General features: G+C 35.2%; 2 long non-coding RNA genes across 2 annotated transcripts; both read left to right on the top strand.

Moving 5' to 3' along the window:
- Window positions 1–2,326: 2,326 nt before the first annotated feature.
- On the top strand, window positions 2,327–23,535 carry LOC138907061 (uncharacterized). The gene is made up of 4 exons (XR_011414770.1): window positions 2,327–2,515; window positions 8,174–8,261; window positions 15,160–15,687; window positions 16,741–23,535. It is a non-coding gene; the product is annotated as an uncharacterized lncRNA (long non-coding RNA).
- LOC138907062 (uncharacterized) lies at window positions 2,523–6,890 on the top strand. Its single transcript, XR_011414771.1, has 2 exons — window positions 2,523–2,680; window positions 6,638–6,890. It is a non-coding gene; the product is annotated as an uncharacterized lncRNA (long non-coding RNA).
- Window positions 23,536–24,018: the final 483 nt, after the last annotated feature.

The raw sequence follows: 24,018 nt of genomic DNA, 5'->3' as shown, positions 1-24,018 counted from the left end.
AATTATATCCTAATATTTAGGACTTCAAAATTTATCATTCGCCTTTTTTATCCTTTTAAAAAAAAAATTACATTGGACAAAATGATAATTTAAGTCATTTTCCTAAATTTTTGACGTTACCTATATCCTAATATTTAGGACTTCAAAATTTTAATATTTCATGTGAAGTAAATATTACTTATACTCTTTCCTTATTTGAATGCAATTTAAGACTCTAAAAAGATATCGGGCTAATAATTACTTAAAATTATTTGAAGATTTTACGTATTAATTTGGACGCCGGTAGAAAAGGCATTGGATTGCTACATTGAGTTTTAGTTATTACTTGGGATTTTTTTATATTTCTTTTATTTATTTCTACGATGCGTAGAAATTTTTGTTAGAAGGCCTAATATTTAGGGTTACTCCTTTTCTTTTCCTGTACAAAATGAACTCTTTCAAGCATCACAAAAGGTAACATAGTGTTTAAATACCAAACTCTTCACAAAATTTAGATAAGCTTATATTTAAAATTTTGAAATTAATTGTGAATTTTTACTTTAAGTTTCCAAGAACTTAACCTTCGAAATTTTATTTAATATAGAAAGAAGTTCGTTAGAATTAAATTCAACATGTTAAAAATACACTCATCTCATGGAAAATAGATTTTTTTAACAATCTGCAATTAGCGATGAATTTCTACTATTTAACTACAAAATTGGTTTGTCGCTATTTCTTTTATAGTTGACATGTTTAGAATACATAATATCTCAAAATTATTTCATGCGATGTTAAAATAAAATAAGGGGATACATAATAGTCACGTAGCTTTCAAAATTATCTAAGTTATTTTCATGCTTAGCTAGGTCATCCAGTACTTTGTTAACTAAATATGATTCATATTTGTCAATTTCAAAACTTTATATTTTTAATTTTTATTTATAACTCAAACGAATTACTTAATAGTATTTGTGATTTTTAAAAATTTTAATTTATTGAATAGAATGCGCGCCTTAGCGAAATATCTTTCACATTTTTACCCTTAATAGATGGATCTATGGGTTTATTTCAACGGAGAATAAATTAAGCCAATATGTCCACTATTGTCTTTGTTCTTTCCCCAAATTTGTGGGTAGAGAAAATGTGATCTATTATTTCTTGCGCCTTACACCTTCATATAACAAATATATGGGAGTGATCAGTGCCCAACTCTAAAGTGTTCAGTTAAAGGTATCAATGGTAGTAGAAAAAAATGTGTTCTCCTGTGATGATCATGGGCAGAATTTCTTTCTTGATTATATTAAGTTAGCTAAATACGATCAACTATCAATAATCATCATTTTTGAAAACTTACACAGATTTTTTTAACTTTTTATTTTATGAAATATTTTTATGTGAATTTTTAAAATTTGCACCCATTGAAATAGGGTATACGTGTAACGCGCGTATCTTAAAACTAGTGAGGTTAAATGTATAATGAATGTATACCACATAGATTTTTTAATGTTAGAACTCATTTTATCCGTGCCCATCTCAGCCCAACTAGCTTTCATATAGGTCATACCGACCCGCCCATTTCTTTAGTACGGGTCATACTGACCTTCCCATTTTATTAGCACAATATTATTTTAACCCTCAAATGCAGTCTAACACACTCATTTGACCCCTAAATTCCAATTTTATCTCTTCAACCATAATCCTCCGCTTCTCATCATATCTCGTGCTCGCTATACGTCAGCTTGGTTCTATTTTTCTTGTACAATACTTTTTATGAATTTGTACTCCCTCGGAGCGATAATCCGTTGGATTTTATTAATCAAAGAGATTAAAAGTAAGATAAAAGTGATCAATATATTTTTATGCTTGTTCCTGAAATATAAAGCAGTCCATTTACTTTTGAATAACTTTTTTTGTTCAAAAGGGCTTATGGTTTCTCGGCAAATGTCTTAATATGATATACGTTTTTTAATTTTTAAGTACGTATCTCAATAAAATAAATTTTTTATCTTATGGTAGTCTGCTCCCATCCTTGAAAATCTTTTGTTATTGAGTTAGCCATACACGATGGCATATTTCTATCATTCGCATAGCATTATCAAATGATTCTACGGCCCCGTTTGTCCATAATTTTTTTTTTTCAATTTTATTTTCCAAAAATACGTTTATCCATAAAATTCTGCTAGTCTTTAAAATTTTTTTAAAAATGAGTTTTCAAGATATCATTTTTTTCCCAACTCACAAAAATATAATATTTTTTGAAATAAAATACATGTCCAACTACTATTGCAAATTACAAATAACATTTTTAAACTTAGCTTCAAATACAAAAAATTACAATTTTTATGTCCAAAGTCCTACTAGGATAAAAATCTGCCGTGCCCTTGTTACCCGCAGCTTCCTAAAACAGGGAAGGCGATGAACAGCTGCAGCGTTCCCCTGTTCTCCAAAAATGGTCTCACCACTCCTCAAATCATTGTCGCTCTTCTCAGAAATTCTCCCTTTCCGGACTTGTCCAATTTATATCATTGAATCATTGGTACGCACTTTGCTTCTAAATTTGTTGATTCTCGTAGCCTTCAACATCGTTACATGTTTGATTCCAAAATTGAAAAAGTAGATCTGCTTTAGTTGCTAATTACTTTCCCTAATTTATATTTGTCCAGTTGTGTGAATGTTCAAAGGTTTTCTTTCATCAAGTAAGGTAATATTTTATAATAAAAAAATGGCACAAAACAGGTGCAATTAACTGAGAATGGCACAAAAAGCAAAAGCTCAGTTCCTTTTCTGCACAATGAACTGAGAAAATCTATCAAGCTGTCTAGCTCTGATTATGTGAATTTTTAAAGGCTAATAAAACAGAAAAAGGAAAGCTTTTTTTAAAGGTTTTAATATATTTGCTTGTGCTAATTTTGATTTGGTGCCCTTTTTGTTGGGTGCGTCTTTGAAAACAAAAACAACTCTGCTTCAATCCCAAACAGATTGGGGTTGGCTATATGAATCCTCATTTTTCCATTTAAGCTCAATTCATATTATCGTAACACCGTCAGTATATGTATTATGAAGATTCATCATGAATTGACTAGTTTTAAGATTCTCTAATTTTTGTCTACTTGATTGTATACGAGGTTTAGTCCCATCATATCCATAAAACTTAACTTCTACAGAAGAGGAAAGTACTGTAGAGCAGAGTTCCTTGAGAGTGAGAATCAACCAAAACTTCCAAGTAAAACAAGTCTTAACCCATAATTTTCTCTTCTCTATCAGCTCGCAAGATAAATCTGATCTAGTGATAACCATCACGTAAATGATACTGATTACAACCAAAGCATTTGTTGTATGTTGCCAGTGACGGCTTGCTTCTTTCTTATACCAGACGCAGAAACTCATATCTTTGGATATGTGTGTGATTTAATATTAATAAATAATATATGAAAATAATATGAGGTATCAAGGTTAGTCCTGTAGGTGCGTACATGCAATTTTAGAGGTTTTTGTGCTTTCTTTGATATGTAATGTAAACTTTTAGGAGTTTCATTGTTATAGCAAATGTACGAGTTGTAATAAACAAATAACGAAATTAACACTCAAATAAAGGATATTGATTTTGTACAATTTGTAGTTATGTTTTCTAGCACTGGCTTAGTGCAAGCATTTATAAAATCTTTGATTACTTATCTAAAAAAAGGAAAAAAGAAAGGATATTGACTACAGCCAGTGCAACATCTCTATCATCATTTCATCAGAGATCAGCGGGCACACTTTCTCCTTATGCACCATAACAAACTCAATATCCCCATATCCTCCAAACAAGAGTAATATCCTATAATCAAGTTATGGCTTCTAGCTGATATCAGATCCATATTGGCAGAAAAGGAATTTGGTCAGCATTTAGCCTTCTCTTGGCGTCCTATGAGGATAACGCAAGGGAACTGATAGTACTAGAAGAAAGCGAACCAAGCGATAAGGAAATAGTTTGAACTTTGTAAGTTAGAATGCAATACAAAGAGTGGGAAATGTTGTGTGCAAGGATTGAACATGTAAGCAAAGGTCACTTTTGCACCCCCTTAACCGCTGGGCCAACACTTCAGCAATGTCAACTACAATAGGTTTTTGCACATTTCTTGAAAACAAGTGAACCCATTTAGGGGTATTTGTCTTCTAAAATAACTTATTTATTTATAGGAAAAAGGACACCTCAGGAGTATGACACGGGTGTGGGTCTCATGGGGGTAATTATAATACCCTAAAAATTAGCAAAATACTTCACGAACTCATAGTGGATACTAACACACTTCATTTGACTAGACACGAGGTTTAAAAAGATAGGAAGACTTTTGTGACATAAGTTAAATGTATATAGATGCCTTGTCATTTCTATAAGAGTATTTTATTAAAGGTAAAATAGGAAAGTTAGAAGTATATAGTTTCCAAAATATAGATGTGCCAATCTTCTTGGAACGGGCTAAAAAGAAAAAAGATTCATATAAAATGGAACAACGGGAGTAATACGTATCTGTGAACGAGTCCATGTAACGTCAATCCAAGTGCAAATAGCTCCCCAGCAACCACACACCGGAGACTGTGATTGATAGTTTAACAAACCCTTTCATATTTTACGCGTCAATGCCCTTGGCAAATTCGGCTGAACAAATCTCATGTCAATAAGCAAGGAATACCATGGCATTAGAATATTGTGTTTCAAATATTCCCAGAGGCAAAGTAGTACTAAAAGTAACATGTCTCTATTTGATAAAGTGAAATTTTTTAGGCAGAGAACTGAATAATAACGTCGGATTTCAAACGCAATAGTTCTGTAAATTTATACAAGCATATCCATAGTTTAAAATTGGTTATAGGGGTATATGTTATATGAAAGAGACTCTATTTTTATATTGAGAATGTCCATTTGCCTAGAAAACAAATGAAGAAAAGTCTATTTTGGTATTTAGAACTTAAATTTACGATCTTCTGGAAGAATTTCTTAATAAGTATCTAGTTCCATGATGATACAAACACAACCTCTTAAGTGGTAATTTATTATCTTAAAGGCAAAACAATGATAATCTTATCATTTAAACCCTTAATAACTGTTCAATATGTCCTTAGAACATAAGCCCTGTTATTTCTATTATTTTCGCTCGTTATTAGCTGATTCATTGTGCTATTTATTCCACGATGGTCGTATGAATTGGAATGTGAGACTATGCATGGTTCATCTAATTTGTCATAGGTTGTAAAATAGTGAATCCAAAATCAATAATAAAAAGTGAAGTCAATATCATCTACGACAATACTAGTGAGCTGAAAACGTATAAGACGAATCACACGACATTGTTGCTTAGCTAGAGCGCCGCACTTATTCATCACAGGTCTCCTATATCTTCATTAACGACTAACACTCTGTTTGGATTATTGTTACCCATCATTTTATAATGTATCGTATTGTATTGTATCGTTTTATGAATACAATGTTTGGTTAGATTGTATTGTTTGCTGTTGTTAATAACATTTTGCTGTTTGGTTTGACTGTATCGTACTGTACCTGATATGTTTACTAAAATACGCTCAATTGTTTAAATATTTAATTTATCAAGAATTACGCATAAAAATAATTTAAGAAACCCCTTTCTACTAATTTATCACCAATTATGTCTTATATATAAATTAAGCAATTAAATTCATGCAAATTTTATTGAAATTAGTGGAACAAGTTAATAATATTAAAAACAATAATAAGTACACTTTGCACACTTGAAAACAACCAATATTATACAACTAATTGGAGATAAAGTAATTAGAAGTGGAATTAAAATCAAAGTAGAAGAAAGAATGAAACAAAAGGAAGGCAAAACCTATACATAACGTTGGAGTTGGAAGCGGCAGAAGGAAAAAAGAGAGACGAAACGTAGGTTATAGGTTGGAGTTAAAATAAAAAAAATAAAGGGTAAAATAGAATTATAAGGTAATAAGTTAGGGCATAATTGGAAAGAAAAATAGAAAACAATCCCACCATACCAAATCGGTTGTTTCAAAAAATGGGACTTTTCATTGTTTCGGAACAATAGATTTAACAATACAATACAATCAATTTTAATTAAACAATCAAAACAAACATTGTTTAGGGATAACAATACAATACGATACAATAGGTAGCAACCATCCAAACAAGCTGTAAGTTTTTATTTCTAATCTAACATTCATTTAAAGATTAAGGATCAGTGGTACTGGATTCATTAGCTTGAACGAAAATAATATATAGGCTTCAAAAAATCATGAGCACTTGTATGCAAAGCATATAACATCTATAAAACATATCTAGGTTATGGTTAAAGCCTAAAGCAAGCATGGATACCTGTTTACTTAATTAAAAAAAACAAGGTAATCTTCGACAATTGGTGGGATACCTGTTTGCTTAATCAAAAAATAATAATTCTGCAAGTCCAATAAAACTTGGTAATCTTCGACAATTGGCGAGGACATACACATAAATTTTATGGTTTCCAGTTTGATTCATTCTCTCTCTCTCTCTCTCTCTCTCTCTCTTCCTGTTTTCTTTTCCTTTTCCTTTTTAGTATTCCCCCCTCTGTTCTTTCCTCTTGCTTTAGCACAGCAGCTTCCCATTGTAGACCTTGCAAACTAAGTGATTTGTCGCCCGTAGGTAATTGAGGCAACTGGTGCTAACTACTGTTCTGTTCAGTTCTACTTTTGTCGGTGCTTGTCATTTATAAAAAGGGCAGCGCGGTGCACTAAGCTCCCACTATGCGCAGGGTTCGGGGAAGGGCCGGACCACAAGGGTCTATCATACGGAGTCTTACCCTGCATTTCTACAAGAGGCTGTTTCCACAGCTCGAACCCATGACCTCCTAGTCACATGGCAACAACTTTACCAGTTACGCCAAGGCTCCCCTTCGGTGCTTGTCATTTATATGAGCATAAATTGCACTTCACCAGTAAACATCTATCTCTACATTTTACAAGAAGTTGATGTACTTTTTTTTGGGTAAGTAGCAACAAGAGCAGCAGTAGCAGTACGGGGGATTGGTGCTGGTTTAGCAGAAGAGCAGGCAGAAGGTTGTGGAAGCCTAATGTCATTAATCTTTGTTCAATTTTGTTAACTGCATTAGTAAATGTCAAAATTGGCCGATTTGTCAAAAAAGTAAATGTTACGTGGAGATCATAATAGCATGTAGACTCAAAGCCGTAACGAGGTTATATTTCGTGCACTAAAACTATTCTTCCACTACTACACTCAGAATGGGGATTGATGCTGGTTTAGCAGAAGAGGAGGAAGAAGGTGGTGGAAGCCACTAGATTCATTAATTTTTGTTCAATGTAGCTAATTGCATTAGTAAATGTCAAAATTGGCCCATGTGTCAAAATATTAAAGGTTATGTCTGAACATAATAACATGGAGATTCAAAGTCGTAATGAGGTTATCTTTCAAGGACTAAAACTGCAGTTTACCCCTTCAAAGAAGCCTCCACTTAAGTGCATTTCAGATTTGCTCCTATTTCCTATTCATAGATCTTAGATTAAGATGTTATTAGGAAAGGAAACTTAATCATTTAATTCCTTACTGAAAATAGATCTGTAGTAGTTCTCAGATGAGGGATTCTTCTGTTACAGCCCTTAGGAGAGCTAATCAGGATATCTTTTCATTGCTAAACTCTTATGGATACCTGGGATTAGGAGAGCTAATCAGGATATCTTTTCATTGCTAAACTCTTATGGATACCTCGGATTCGTAAGATATTTCAGATAAGATAACCTTATTCCAAACACTCAACCTCATTTGTAGTGGTCAGTTTTGAGGCAATCTAATATATTGTCTTCTTGCATTATATAGCCTAGCAGAATCAGTCTGTTGCTAGATCTTGAACTGAATCTAATTCATGATGACAATTTTGTGATAGGCGTACCCAAACTAATGGAAGACTTATCTACTTTGGAAACAAAGTATAACTATTTCCTTTTCTCTACTACTTCTACTAGAATAGTAGTAGAACTCATTTAATTGAAAAGGGGATGATGCTTGAGAATTTTCTGCAGCAAAGCAAAACTATTTCCTTTTCTCAAAGTTCGATTGCTCAAATTCACGAAGAAGGCAATTGAACTTCAAGTTTCTTATAGTGCGTAACTCATGTACCCGTTTCCCAGTGATTATAATCGATTTTAAGAATGTTCTATCTTGCAGATGCTGAAGCTACAAAGTGAGTGCCCATGGTCTAGATTTTCTTTCCCAAATAAAAATCCCTTATGCTGCTGCAGTTATTTACTGATCTGTAAGTAATTATTGCAAATTTCTATTTTTGTGGCTGATATACATATAGTAGTCTGTAATCTTTGACTTTCTAAATTGTGAATCATTGTATTTGTTAAATTTAGATAATTACTGTCCTTATTGGCATTAACTTAGTGAGTTTTGCTAATGCAAGTATATTTTGACCTCGTATTATCTATATGCCCACAGCAAAAAACAAGCTGACTGCTGATGAAGCATGAATTTCTGTTGTTGGTTTTATCATTTGATCATAGCATAAAATTGATACTTTTGGTTTGGTTTATGGGAATTGCTTTTATTTTTTCGTTTTGGTTTATGGTGACACCTCTACCACTTGTGTACTTGAGTATTAAAGAGATACACAATGAAGCTAATAATCTGCTGCCATGTTCTATTGCAGCAGATATTGGAATTAAGAATGGAGCTTAAGAAGATTAAAGTTGAAAGCACAGGAATTTGGTAGTGGGTTTATCTCATCTTTAATTGAGAAGTTTATGACTAATCAACAAAGATTTTCAGTAATGATTAACTAAGAATTTTGATTACTTTAGTGAGCCATTTTTGTTAGTGGTGCGATTCATGTCTTCTTATTCATCTGTCAACTGTTAACCTTTCAAAATAGTTTTATGTCACCGAAATATCTCAAAGCTAAAAGGTCATGGGTTTACGGCTTTCCCCACCTCAAGTAAAATGCATTGACTAAGATTTTTGATTCTGAACATTCATGTTGATGTGGTCAATGACCAAACATACAACAACGAATGGAGGAGCAGTCAAATTGATTAAAGTTGTAAAAACAAGCATAACACCTGAGATGACCAAACAATACATAGCTTATGATAAATGAAATTGGGATGGACTGAAATAAAGCAGATAATTATGCCAACGTTGGCCTGAAATTTATAACATTTCTTTACTATTTAATATGGGGGCAAACTCATATATTTCTGGCTCCAAGAACAGCAATGACATCCTGATGCTTAAGAAAATGCACCAGCAACTCCTTCCTTTTAGGCTCCATTTTATCAGCATTATTTTCTTCATCTTCATTGTCATCCGTCCCATCAGATGATAAATAAAGTGGAGGCAGTAACTCCCCTTTATCTAGCAAAGCAAGGCTCTCTTTGTAAGTGCCAAAATAAAAAGAGTACCTAGTGCCAAGAATATCGAGGTGCAGCTTTTCTTGTGTCTCAGGATTATATGAAGTTAGCATCCCTGATATCTCTGTCAACAGTATTTCAGTATCATTACGAAAACCCAGTATCATGCCAAACCGCTGATGGTCGAGTTGCTGGTGGTTGAGTGCAACATTATATTCCATGCTCCATGACTCAGTGTCTCCATACTGTTTCATTACCCAAATGGAACAACAGCTGCTCCAAATACGTGTATTGTACTGATACACAGCAAGTGATTTCCTACATTCCGCAGCAGTCAGATTCGTAGGTGGTTCATTAACCAAAATTTCTGGTAATGATATTTCCTGAAAAATCTCATCATTTAGATCAAACACCATTATCAAGTTCTCCACCCTTCTTTCCTCCCCAGTTATCTTGTATGCAGTCCAGTGGACTTTCCCACAAACAACAGCTTGTGTCCAAAAGTACTCTATAACACCATTGTCTGGAATAAAACCATCAAATTCCTTCCAAATTCCTGAACTAAGTGCATATACCTCAACTTTAGGTGGTACCAAGTACCCACCATCACCACGAGCATAGGCCATCCTCACGACCTTGTAATCTCTCGTTTTAATTGCATAGCCAAACCCACAAATAAGCATATAGTTGCCTAAGTTTTCAAGAGAAGACATTGGGAGGGTGATAGATCTGCCTATCATTGGGTTCCAAAGCACCAAAAGATTTTCAGATACAAATAAATCATCTGACAAACAGAGGACGCCATTGCATAGGCCCACGATCCTATAATAATATCGCACTATGCCATTAAAAGGGGCTCCTATTTTGAATTCAGTTTCAATACCGGCTAATACATCAATGAGTCGAATAGAGTATATTTCCTTTCTTTTAGTTAGTGAGAAGTATCTGATGATTTTACCTGCTGGCGGTTTTTGGAGAATGTTACAGTAGGTGTGCAGCGATATGAATTCAGAGCTTGAGATTAGTGAGTTCCACGATCGCGATATGCACCTAAATCGGAGTAGAGATTTGGGTGAGAGCCTTGAGAAGATTGGAACCATTAATTCTTCAGGGATATAGTCTGACATTTTTCTTGGGGTATGAAATTGAAGATCTTGTTATTTTTTCCCTCACTTTTCTATTGTTTGAGAAGAAAGGTTGGGTGGGGGAGGGGTAGTTCTTGAAAGAGAGACTGCTCGCTGGTGAGAGCAGGTTTTTGAAGTTGATTGCTAGTGAAGAGAGCTTCAAAAGCAAGTTGATGGCAAGAAGACAAGAGAAAGCACTATTTATACAAGGTAAATAGAGCAAAGACAAGAAGTTGTACCAGAAAAGTAGATGCTGGCTAATCCAGAAAGGGAAGCTGTTTAATTACTTGCTCAAAATCTTTTCTCACATTTGGAAGGTAGGAAATGAAGAAAGCAGAAATTCTTTTTGAGCTTAGCTTATTTGAAGCAGGGTAGTAATTGCGGTTCAAACTCTTATTGAGTTTCTTAGAAGAAAACAATAGTCCAATTAATCACTTGCCTAATATCATTTATCTGTTAGTTGACCTTTGACAATCATAATAAACTAAATATATACTTTTATCACTTATTGTAATTGGGTTTTTCTATAAGTTGGTAAGTAGCTGATATAGTGATACTTGCTTACATCGGTAAGATATTACATACCAAATTTGGACTTTTAGGGAGGAAATTTATTTAGTTGTTAATAGTAGGAATGATGGAATTTCATAAAAAAATAAAGGAAGTGAATTTGAACTGTTCTTTTTCTTTGGAATTTTCTTTGGCTTGCTTACATTGTAGTTAAGGAATAAATTTACGTTGTTGTAATATACATAAAAGGTCCAAATACACCCCTAATATTTGTGATTTGTTCTATATATGCTCTCCATTTACTTTCGGCTCATAGGAACCCCTGTGTTATCTTTTATCTCAAATATGCTTCTCTTACTAATAGGTTTCCATCATCCTACTATTGGATCTTTTCAACTGTTTAGGGATATATTTTGACATTTTCAATAGTCCGGGGGCATGCTTCATATTGTTGTAGAGGGTGTATATTAACCAATTTGATAGTTTTGCGATAAACTTGGATATGATGTTTGTCTACATAGGCAACTGTCAAAGCCAAGCTGGGTAGTTGTTAGCGGGGAGGGGGAAATATGAGACGAAATTAAGGGGGGGGGGTATGGATCAAAAGGTAAACGAAGGAAAATTGAATACTTTTGGGGTTGATTTGAACTTTCTCCCTTCATTAGCTTAGTAAAGCCCCCCCCCCTCCCCGCGCATCTTTTATCTCAAGCATGCCCCTCTTACTAATAGGTTTCTACCGCATAAAAATCGGTCACCTTTTCAACTGTTTAGGGATATATTTTAATATTTTCAGTTGTTTAGGGGCATGCTTCATATTGTTGTAGAGGGTATATATTAACCAATTTGATAACTTTGCGATAAACATGGATTTGATGTTTGTCTACATGGGCAATTCTCAAAGCCAAGCTGGGTAGTTGTTAGCGGGAGGGGAAAATATGAGACGAAATTAAACCCTAAGGGACCAACGATATTTTTTATGGTTATTAAACTTAAATTGGATCTTGTTCATGTTTAGTGAATAATAAAATTATATACTTTTACTATATTTTTGACAAAATTACCTCTTCCCTAACAGTATATGAAGCTTAGTTTCTCGGATTAAACAAAAATATCTAACATGATACGTACATGCTTAAACACAAGAACAAGTTTTATTCTTGCCTGCTAGTTTCAACTCAACGAACTCATGCATACACTTCTCAGACGGAGGACAATCTCTCAAATACACTTGTTGATGCTGTTGACACGTTTGTCTTTTCTTCGCTGAATCCTCTTAATGAAATTTTCCATGTTGCGCTAAGTTACTTATGGATGTATGCATGTTGTCCGTGAACACTTTGGAGTGAACACCCATCCGAACAAGTATGGTCAATAGTTCAACATTTAGGCCATAACATTTAGCAACAAAAAAATATTTAACCTAACAAGTTATAGATAGCAGATTGACACATCCAATGAACCAACCAGTACGGCAGACAATTACTTTCTTATTCTAGGATTGGAAGATCCTCTACCTATTAGCGTACCCGTACCGGCAGTTAGACTAGCACTCTCTCCCCAATCAATCGCAGTAACTGACGGTAAGAGAGTTGACTGTCTACTATCTATGTCATGCCTTTGTCTCACTAGTTGATTTACATGAATTTTTGTGTAGAAAAAACGAAAGGAGATAATGTTAATATTTGAAACCGCATGAAAGGCAAACATTGCTAGCCTTAACCTCAAACGAGGGCTTTTTAGTTAGCCTATAAAAGAGTATATATTATCAAGTCTATCCAACTATGACTGTAAGGTGGAAAGGACAACTTGTCTGTAAGGAACTATTGACATAGGTTTTTACAATGTTGTTAAAAGTGTGCCTTTCCCTGAAGTTCGGTGCAACACTACTTAGATGTTTTGCCTCCTTACTATGGTTTAGTGACCCACTCAAACAAGGGCTTTTTAGTTAGCCTATAAAAGAGTATATATTATCAAGTCTATCCAACTATGACTGTAAGGTGGAAAGGACAACTTGTCTGCAAGGAACTATTGACATAGGTTTTTACAATGTTGTTAAAAGTGTGCCTTTCCCTGAAGTTCGGTGCAACACTACTTAGATGTTTTGCCTCCTTACTATGGTTTAGTGACCCAGACCTCACATGTGGGATTACACTGAGTTTATTGTTGTTGTTGTTGTTGTTACTATGGTTTAGTGAAGGCACCCAGGGGCGAATCTAGGATTTAATCTCTATGAGTTCAACCTTTAAGGTTTATAGTATTGAACTCATTATATTATTGAAGCTACGGGTTCATATCTACTATTTATTACAATTTTGATGAATTTTTACGCATAAATTTATACACAATATGGAAAGTACTAGGTTCAATTGAACCCGGTAATGAAGAGTTGCACCCGCCCCTGAAGGCACCATAAAGATCTCAACGTGAACAATCTCTATTTTTAAAAGGACAACACTAAATAACAAAAATAGATGACAAAAGTACTTTACGGATAAACATACTAGTGGTCAACAATAGGAATTAGAAATTTATTGAAAGAAAATTAGTCACAACTCTGAATTAAAGTCTTGCATATAGATCAAGTTAGAATGATTTTTGAACTCGAATGACATGGTTTTTACTTCATACATCCTATTTAATTTTAGTTTTGAGTTCTTTGGTACAAATAAGTATTGTTTCATTTATAGTTATCCTTTTTCATAACATATTGAGTATATATATATATTTTTTAATTTTTTTCTTGATCTTTGTCTTTCTTCATTAAGCTACACTTTAATTGTGTTTTGCGCTTAAAACCCCTGTAATCACTTATTACTCTTCTACGGCTTTGCTTGTGGTAATAATGGACTTATCTAATGCCTCGTGAAATTGAGTTATATAGTTTGAGTACCGGTTTGTAGAAACAATGAGTGTAAGAGATATCCATGATATACTGGTTGATAATACTCCCTCCTTTCCATTTTATTTGGCGGGTTCATAGTATACTGGTCAAATTACTTAATATTCTAAGTGAATTCAAACATAGATTCTTCAAATTTTTTGAAATAAAATTTACATATTTGAAAATTTCATAAAAACAGTATGAGTTACAATAGTAAATAATTTAAGATATTTTAGAAAATCGAGTTCAAAGAAGAACCTCTTTGACTCGTCACATGGTAATAGTACCCCATAAAATGGAATAGAGGGACTGGTAGTTAGATGAGGCTATTAATTGGATTGTGTGTTATGGTAATAGTGATGGGTTTTTAAATAAGTTATTGGCTCATAATTTAAGAAACTTCTAGTGAATTGATGGTTCCTGTATGAGCTAGTGCATGAATCTCTTTTTGGACTCGTCTGTTTATGAGAGGATTGGGTTGCTGTGTTTTGGTACAGGAGTCATGATTTTGGTAATCTCAATGTTTTACTGTTTGGGTACTGAACTGCTTTTGGAAAATGGAGTGTGCGACTGAGAATTTTTGTGGATTTGAAGCATGATATTTCAAATGCTATTGGGATCAGAAGAAATGGGTAGTGTCTGTTGAAGTAGCATATCAGGAATCTTGATTTTGTATGATCGAGCACATAAATTTAGGATAGCAATATCGATGATGGGAGAAATAATTCTTCTTGAGCAACTATGTTGAGAGTCTACTGTCCTTTGATGGAAGCAATGAGAGTCTAACACAGCTGTTATGATGAGGATATTGTCTTACCGCCTCAATTGGCGTCGACACTAAAGTTCGAGCTGTTGAAGTGCTGGTTTTCTGAGTATTCTTTTTGCAAAAAGCAGTTTCCTTAGTTAGCGTCTGTGTTCTAACTTCGTACCTCCATATGTTTATGACTAGTTATAAAGCTGAAGATTTTAAGGTTTTTGCGTTGAAGAAACTTATGCAGGATACTTGTGTGTACTCTAGGCGTGTGTTGGACAATAGAATTTTTGAAGGCAACAAGAGAAACATTCTTTGTCTTAAGTTTAAGGTTTTACCTTTTGCTTTTTGGTGCAAACTAGTACGGGGTATAGATGCCATGTTAGACATGATGGGGGAATTGTAGAACTTGTAATTTCTTTTTTGATGCACTAGCTTAGTGTTTATTCATCTTTAATAATATACCTTATCATTTAGCAAAACATTGGTGTGTATTGAGTATTAACTAACTTATATTGTCCTGAATAACATAGGTTGGGAAATCAGCTGCTTGACAGGGCTTTAGACAAACTGGAACAGGAAATTTGCAGAGGGGGAGGGAGGGATAGAATCTGATGGAATAAGAATTACAGGGGTAAGTTTTACTGGTAAAGGTTGCCAATGTGTTTTGGCAAACATGAAATATTGTATACTCCCGGCCATGGAAAAGGATATGGAAAATTAAAGCTCCAAAGTAATTTCTCTCCGCTGGATACTGATGTGTGAAGCTTTCTTAACGCAAGACAACTTGATGAAGAGAGGATTTAAACTTTTGAATAGATGCTTTCTATGCAAAACATTTGCTGCTACACTGTGTGGTAGCCAGAGATATATGGAGCATGGTCTTAAACATTTGTGGAATTCAAGGGGTTAATTCCAAACAGTCCTAAGGATGCTTTGGTAAGCTGGTGGCTATGGAAAGTGGAGAAAGGAAAGGAAAAAGATACGGCAGGTAGTACCAAGCTGTATTTCTAGACACGGAGAAAGAAATGCAAGATGAAGATGCCTTGAAGAGACCTCTGGTACGATCCCTTCACTAAAAGCAAAATGCCTCTTGAACCTTTTTTGTTGGTGTAAGCAGAGGGATGTGACTGATGTAAATCTATTTTTGGACTTCATTGGCACCTTGAGTTTTGCATAGGGGTCATTAACGCTTTCCTAACTATGCATCTTCTGGATGTCAGTATTAATAAAAGTTTCTGTACTTCATCCAAAAAAAAAGGCTTATGTCATCCTTGTTGTCTTTTGGCGCAAGTGATAAATTGCTAGATGCAATCAGTACCATGATGAAGTTCACTTTGTGTTTCTGAATTTAATACTGGCTTCACCACCTTAATGATCCCAAACTGGTTTGCAAATTACTAGTAAGTCCACTTAGGAGTCTTTTGGTTGGGCTTTTAGGAGATATATTCTCCTCATAAAAATTAATATTAGTTTATACGATGTTTGATTGGGATTTGAAGATATTTAATATCCTGCATGACAATCATTGCATTACTAATTCCTGCATTACAATCTCGGCATCACTAATCCCTACATAACTTATCTCTAAACCAAACAGCCATTTAATTGTGCTACAAGTTGCCTGTCCTTTCCTCATTCAGTAACTACTTGGACTGCTGCTAGGATGTTTGCATTGTACAAGTGGCTAACAGTTTTCTTTGCACAGTTACGTGCTATGATGATGAATCCTTCTAAAAAAAAAAGTGCTATGATGATGAATTAATTCAGAGAAATTTATTTATAATATATGAGTTCTTTCTTCGTTTTAATGATTGGTGCCCAACTAACTTTTGTCTTGTCGAGTCCACAGAGGGGAGGCCTAGAATGAAGAAGGTTTTTGTTTACTGAATCCTTACATTGAAGTCTAGTTATGTCGTCTATAATCAGGTTCCAGTGTGGAGATTTTTGGCTAATACTTAACTATGAACTTGAAGTTCTTTTGTCCTTTGCATTTACTTATTCTTGTGTGTAAATTTATAGTTGTCTGTCTAGTAATTGCTTTTCTCTGTGTTTTTAAATTTATTTCAGTTCAAAAATTGACATCTTTTCTTTATTAATATGCTCTCTTACAGTATTGGACTTGAAGCCTATAGATTTGGAGATAGGTCGCGAGATTGAATAGCTCTCTATGTGCATTTCTTTGCCATTATGGCAGGCGGGTTTACTTTCCCTTCCTTTCCATTTTCACTTTCCAACCCTTCCCTTCGATAACTACTATGACCATCCCCCCCACCTCCTATGCTGTATCTCAGCTGTGGATACCACCAAAACCACCTGATTTAACCTTTATGAATCTAGATGAGACACCAACCCAACCTTCTTTTAAACAAAAACTAATTACCCCCTTTTCCTGCACTGTTGGGTCAAGAAACGCGGATACAGTGTTCTGTACCAAAGAGTTGCAGATGGAGAAAGATTCAGGTGACGAACTTAACGATGATAACACCATACCATTATCCCTGGAAGACAAGAACAGACTGTACCTCCCTTGGAAATTTTCAGTTATTATCAAATTATTCGGAAAACGAATGAGCCACCAATATCTTAAATCAAAATTGAAAGATCTGTGGAAGGTTTCAGAAGAGTTATTGTTAATCGATTCAAGATTTGACTACTTCATAGTCAAATTTCTCAAGGAAGAAAGTATGCAAAAAGCACTTCACAACGGGCCTTGGTTTATCAATGGTTTCTTTCTGTCAATTAAAAAGTGGCATCCAAATTTTGTTGCCTCTGAGGCAGAAGTCACCTCCTTGACTATTTGGGTCCGTTTACCAGAACTCCCTACTGAGTTCTATGACACAATTATCTTATCTAAGATTGGAAGCAAGTTGGGTCGTCTTCTTAAAATTGATACTTGTACATCTGCAACTTTAAGGGGCAGATATGCTCGTATTTGTGTTGAGGTCCCAATTGGAATACCAGTCAAAACACACATCACTATCGGAAGGCACAAACATAATCTTTTCTATGAAGGAGCAGATATTTTATGTAAAACATGTGGCAGATTAGGGCATATTCATCTTAATTGTGCCTATAAGACAACAACTTCACCAACGGAGATCGAGTAGGAACGAAGCACTAAACCTCAACATGGTAGGGGGAACCCAAACCCCACCACTTATTTACAACGAGGATGACACCTGACAAACTGTTGTTTTCCCCCGACGAAGAAATAGAAGTAGCTCTAAAGCGACGGCTCCCGGTCTCCCACTGCCGGTGAGAAAAGAAACGGAACAAGGTATAAATGTTAAATTATATCATGCCACCACTGGTAAGTATCTTGATTCAAAAACTTTTAGTTACAAAGAAAAATCTAATTCTAACTCTTCTTCAAAATCTGTCTCATATGCTCACCTTAATTTGACTGCCGTTGACAATCGTGAAAATGGTCTGACTAAGCCGCTAGCAAGCGACAGTGAAGCCGCTAATCAGGGGCAACTTAACTTAGAGTTAATAAAACCCAAGCTACAATCTAACCTAACTCCTTTAATGGCCCCTACTCCCAATCAGTCAATTGGTTTTGATAAAATAGAGAGCGCCCAGACCGCTAACATTCACATTTCTAAAAACAATTCTGGCAATGCTCACAATGATAGCCTTGCATCAACTATTATTGGAGACAAAATCATGGACGAAAATTCTTCTTCTGATGTTTCAAACTTGGTCCATACTGGGAAGCAACATATAGATGTTCACCAAAGTGAACGTCTAGGTAAATTAACCACTCCCACTGTAATTTCTTTACCTAATATGTTCGAAGCTCAACCTGAAACACAAATTCTCACCCCTGAAATAACTATAGACATTCCCGTACACACTTCACCCAGTTCTTCTATACTAATGAACCAAGAGGATTCCAATGAGAATGATATCAATTCCATAACCATAAAGAATTCTAATCTGACTTTTCAACTTGGTAAATCTACCAATAGTAGTGCTGATAAAAAACCCTTGATATCCTATCAAATTACACAACGACAATCCACAAGAAGAAGCCTCAAACCTAAGGCTTCAATTGTGGGGCAAACCCCTAGCCTTTCACACGAACACCCACTTCTCCACAATCTTGTGACCCACTCTCAATCTAACACAATAGAGAAACTAGATCAATCTACCAAACCTTCATCTATTGCAGATTCTCCAAGCAGTTCCACTGTCCCAACAAGTAATCTGGAACCATCTCACACTTTCTTCACTTTAAATCCACCAACTCTACATCAATTACTACCAACAGGAGCTCAACTAAGCGTACTAGTGCTGGCGTCCATGTCACAACCACCAACACTAGTAGTGACTCAAAAATGAGAGATAACATAGGAGTACAACTCACCGAACGCCTCACTTGCTGAGTTCAAAGCACTCAAATCTTCAGGGGGAACCAAGGAAAAAAGCATGTTTCCATCATGCAAATGCAACCATGTCGGGGCTTATTACTTGTGAGCCCTGTGAACCTAAACAATCCATTAGCCCCAATGAATAGCCACACTAACTTTGTCATATGGAACTGTAGAGGTTCCAATAATTCTGATTTTAGAAGAAATTTTGGATTTATGTTAGACTATCATAAGCCTTGCCTAGTTGCTCTCCTAGAGACCAAGATAGAGAATCACCAAACCCTTAGAGATGATTTCCTTTTCACGGATATGATCGAAGTGCCAGCTAATGGTCGCTCGGGTGGTATTGTGCTCCTTTGGTCTTGTAGACTTATCACTGTTGACAGAATCACCGTTACTAGCCAAGAAATTCATGCAATGGTTAAGGTATATTCCTCAACTCAACCCTGGCTCTTTTCTGTGATTTATGCTAGTAACTTATTTAATTGTCGCAAAATTCTGTGGGACAATCTTATAGCTCTTCGTGAAACTTATAATGGTCCTTGGCTTATTGGTGGTGATTTCAACGAGGTGCTCACTGCCAATGATAAATGGGGTGGTAGACATGTTAATAATAATAGAGCAGACATTTTTTGGTCATGTATAAACAACTGCAACTTATTTGATCTAGGTTTTAAGGGGAGCAAGTACACTTGGTCTAATAAACGAATTCGAAATGATTTGATTCTTGAAAGACTTGACAGATGATTCATTAATGATGATTGGCTTAATATTTTCCCAGACGCTCATGTTAGTCATCTACCTAAAACTTATTCTGATCACAACCCTTTATTTTTACATCTCCATGGTAATAACATTACTAGTATTAGCAAGCCCTTCAGATTTGAAACCATGTGGTGCTCACATCCTGATCTTGTTAATATTATTAATGACTCCTGGAATAGTAATCTTGACCTCCTACAAGCTACCTCTCTTTTTCAATATAACATTACCTGGTGGAACAGGAATGTTTTTGAAAATATTTTTACTAAAAATAAAGACTATTTTAGCTAGACTTACTGGTATACAAAATTCTGCCAAGTATGCCACTAGCTCATTCCTCCAAAATCTTGAAATCTCTCTTATAAAAGACTTCAATGATATCCTTAGGTTGGAAGAAGAGTTCTGGAAGTTGAAATCTCGTATAAACTGGATTACTGATGGAGATGCAAATGCTAAATTTTTTCACATCTCGACCATTAATCGAAGAAGAAGAAACTGTATTATCTCTTTTATAGATGATACTGGTAACTTGATTTATGACCAAGCTGATATAGAAGCCCATATTTTCAACTACTTCAAAGCCTTGTATTCCACTATTCATCTTGACGCCGCTAATCACTACAATCATTATCCTTTTTCCATTCTCACAGATTCAGACAAAATACATTTAGGAAAAGACCTCTGTGACCATGAAATCTTAGAGGCTTTAAAATCTTTTAAGCCCTTCAAAGCACCTAGACCAGATGGTTTACACCCTTTTTTCTATAAGAAATACTGAAAAATTATGGGTCCCTCTGTCCTATCACTCTGCCATAATATTTTCACCACTAGTACCATCCCTCCGGACCTAAACCGTACTTATTTGTGTCTCATCCCAAAATTTGAAAATGGCAATAATATAAAGAACATTAGACCCATTGGCCTTTGCAATACTGTCTATAAACTTGTCACAAAAGTTATTGTAAACCGTATTAAACCCCTTTTAGACAAGCTTATTGGTCCCCATCAAGCTAGTTTCCTGAAGAATAGAAGAGCGGCCGACTGTGCGAGCATTGTTCAAGAAGTTGTGAACCACTACCAAAAGATGAAAGGTTCAAAAGCTAACATGATTCTTAAAGTCGACTTTGAAAAAGCTTTTGATCGATTGGAATGGTCTTTCATACATCGCACACTCACTTTTTTCTAATTCCCTCCGAATTTTATTAAACTTATTATGTCTTGTATTACTTCCTCCACTATGTCTATCCTTATCAATGGAAGTAAAATTGAATTTTTTTCCCCTGGTAGAGACATCAGACAAGGAGACCTCATGTCTCCCTACATCTTTGTACTCTACTTAGAAATGCTCTCTAAAAATATTTGTCATGAGGTGGATCTAGGTTATTGGAACCCTATCAAAATTAGTAGAACTGGTCCCCAGTTATCCCATCTTTTCTTTGCAGATGATCTAACCCTGATGGTCCGCGCGGACAACAAGAATTGTGACTCCATTTTGAGAACTATGAATTCTTTTTGTGCGTTATCGGGTCAAAAAATAAACCTTGATAAATCAAAAGTCCTTTTCTATGCGAATTGTGATCCCACCATCAGGGAAATTCTCTCTCATGCCCTCCAAGTTAAGCAAAGTTCCACTTTCGGTAGATACTTAGGTTTTCCCATTTTCCACCAAAAACCAAAGTCAAGAGACTTCCAATTCGTCATTGATAACATGAATAAGAAGCTTACAGGTTGGAAGACTAGATTCCTTAATATGGCAGGTCGCACTACCCTTGCTACCTCTACTCTTAATAGTATTCCAAATCATATTATGCAATACCACAAACTCCCCAAAAATATCAATAGACTCATTGATCGAACCCAGCGTAATTTCATATGGGGATCTACTGCTGAAAAATCCAAGCTTCATCTTGTTAATTGGCATACCTTGACTGATATTAAGAATAATGGTGGACTAGGTATAGTCAGTGCTGAAAACAAGAATTTAACTTTCACACGAACCTTGCATGGCGACTTTTTAAAAACTCCCATTCCCTTTGGGCCCGAGTTCTCATTAATAAATATTGTTGCTCTCATAGAAACTTCCAGTCCCAAACTTAAACCCATCAATGTAGAACTGATTCAATTATCTGGAGCAACATTCTTAAGGGATGGTACTTTTGTAACCAAGGTATCCGTTGGATTATTGGAAATGGTAAAAGCATTAATTTTTGGCATACCCAATGGTTACCCAATACTCCCACTCTTAGAGCTACTATAAAGGGTCCTTTAACTGCTACTGAACATGCTCTAAATATTGCAGACCTTAATGAAAATAGATCTTGGAACCTCAAAAATATCTCTTTTGACCTACCATCCCACTTACTTAACACTATTAATAATGTTCAACTACCATTATTCCCTGAACATGAAGATAGGCCAATTTGGAAGCTAACAAACACCGACTGTTTCAGCTCAAAAACTGCTCGGACGCTTATCAAATCTAGCCACCCAAACACTCTTAACTTCTCTTGGATTTGGAAGCTGAAGACACCAAATAAAATAAAATTCTTCATTTGGTTATGTTATCATAATCGTTTACCAACCCGAGTCTACTTAAACTCAATAGGCATTAATATTGATAGACAATGTTCCACCTGCAGATCTTGTGAAGAAACCCTTGATCATATTTTCATTGATTGTATGGTTGTTAAATCCTTTTGGCAAAGACTTGGTATTACTAGTATTCACATTCTTGGCAATCACCAACACTGATTGGACATTATTGCAAACCTCTCCCTCTTATATTACCAAATGCAATTTACACATGGAAATAATTATTTCCCTTTTGTCTTTGGCATATTTGGATCACTAGAAATAACAACCTCTACAATAACCTCACAAGATCTGCTTTGTTTGATCTGGTACATATGCGAGCTATAGAGTATGTTGCTCTAGCAAAAAATGACAGTAGTACCAAACCACCTCTAACTCTCCACGTCAAATGACATCCTCCTAAACAAAATCACTTCAAACTCAATATTGATGGAGCATTTAAAGATGGGGCAGGAGGTTTTGGCAGAGTTTTCCGAAATAGTAAAGGGGATTTGGTGCTAGGCTACTAGATGCAGATTCCTCAATCTGATAATACATATAGCGAGCTCATATCACTTATACATGGTCTAAAATTAGCTTATGCTCATGACCTTCATCCCTGGAAGTCTATACAGACTGAACAGAGATTATTAACATGTTCACAACTAACTCCCCACAATATACATCTATCTTACATGATTGCCGGATACTAAGACAACGGTTAGGAGATCCGGAATTAAGACACTGTTTTCGGGAGCAAAACAAAATGGATGACTTGCTAGCTAAGGAAGGACTGAAAATTGGAAAAATTGGTGGTCCTACTGTTTTAGTACTACCACCATCTACTATTTTGCCTAGTCTTATGTTGGATATTTCTGGAGCTACATATCGTAGATCTATCTCTAGTGATGTTTCTAATGTTTTGGCTAACCTTGGCAACTTTGATGCTCAGGTTGTACGAACAATATTTAAATTTATATATTAGCTTCTCTTTTGACCAAAAAAAAAAAAAAAGACAGGCGGATTTACAAGCTAGATTATGGGGCACGTGAATCCATGGTCTCTCCGCCAAACTGCTTATTCTATGTATGAATGTATTTTCTGGAATTGGTCCAACATTATTTGTTGGCACTCATGCTCCAAAAAGGCTAAATGGTGCACTTGGTTGAATACTGAGTTATTTGTCCAAAAGTTTACTTATTCTTGTGTGTAAATTTATAGTTGTCTGTCTAGTAATTGTTTTTCTCTGTGTTTTTAAATTTATTTCAGTTCAAAAATTGACATCCTTTCTTTATTAATATGCTCTCTTACAGTATTGGACTTGAAGCCTATAGATTTGGAGATAGGTCGCGAGATTGAATAGCTCTCTATGCGCTCTCTATTGCCATTAGGGTTTAAGCAAGGTGTACTTTGACTCTTAACAAATTTTGATTCTAATAAATGGAATAACAAAATGTTGTGACATAGGTTAACAATAGATGCATCAATGTAGCTGCATTTTGTTTTGCTTTGGTCTTATTTGGGCATTAGTGCTTGAGTGTCAATGCAAAGCAGCTTTTCATTCCCTTTTTTCGTCGTGGCACATCTTTGGTAGTAGGCTCAACGTCGGCCTCTAAATCTGCAAAACATGTAAGGAGTGAGTCTACAACTCAGTAAGCATCACAGAGTGCCCATTAATAGGTG

This window comes from Nicotiana tomentosiformis, chromosome 3 (genome assembly GCF_000390325.3).
Source record: "Nicotiana tomentosiformis chromosome 3, ASM39032v3, whole genome shotgun sequence".
Lineage (NCBI taxonomy): Eukaryota > Viridiplantae > Streptophyta > Magnoliopsida > Solanales > Solanaceae > Nicotiana > Nicotiana tomentosiformis.
This window is presented reverse-complemented; position numbering and strand designations above follow the sequence as displayed.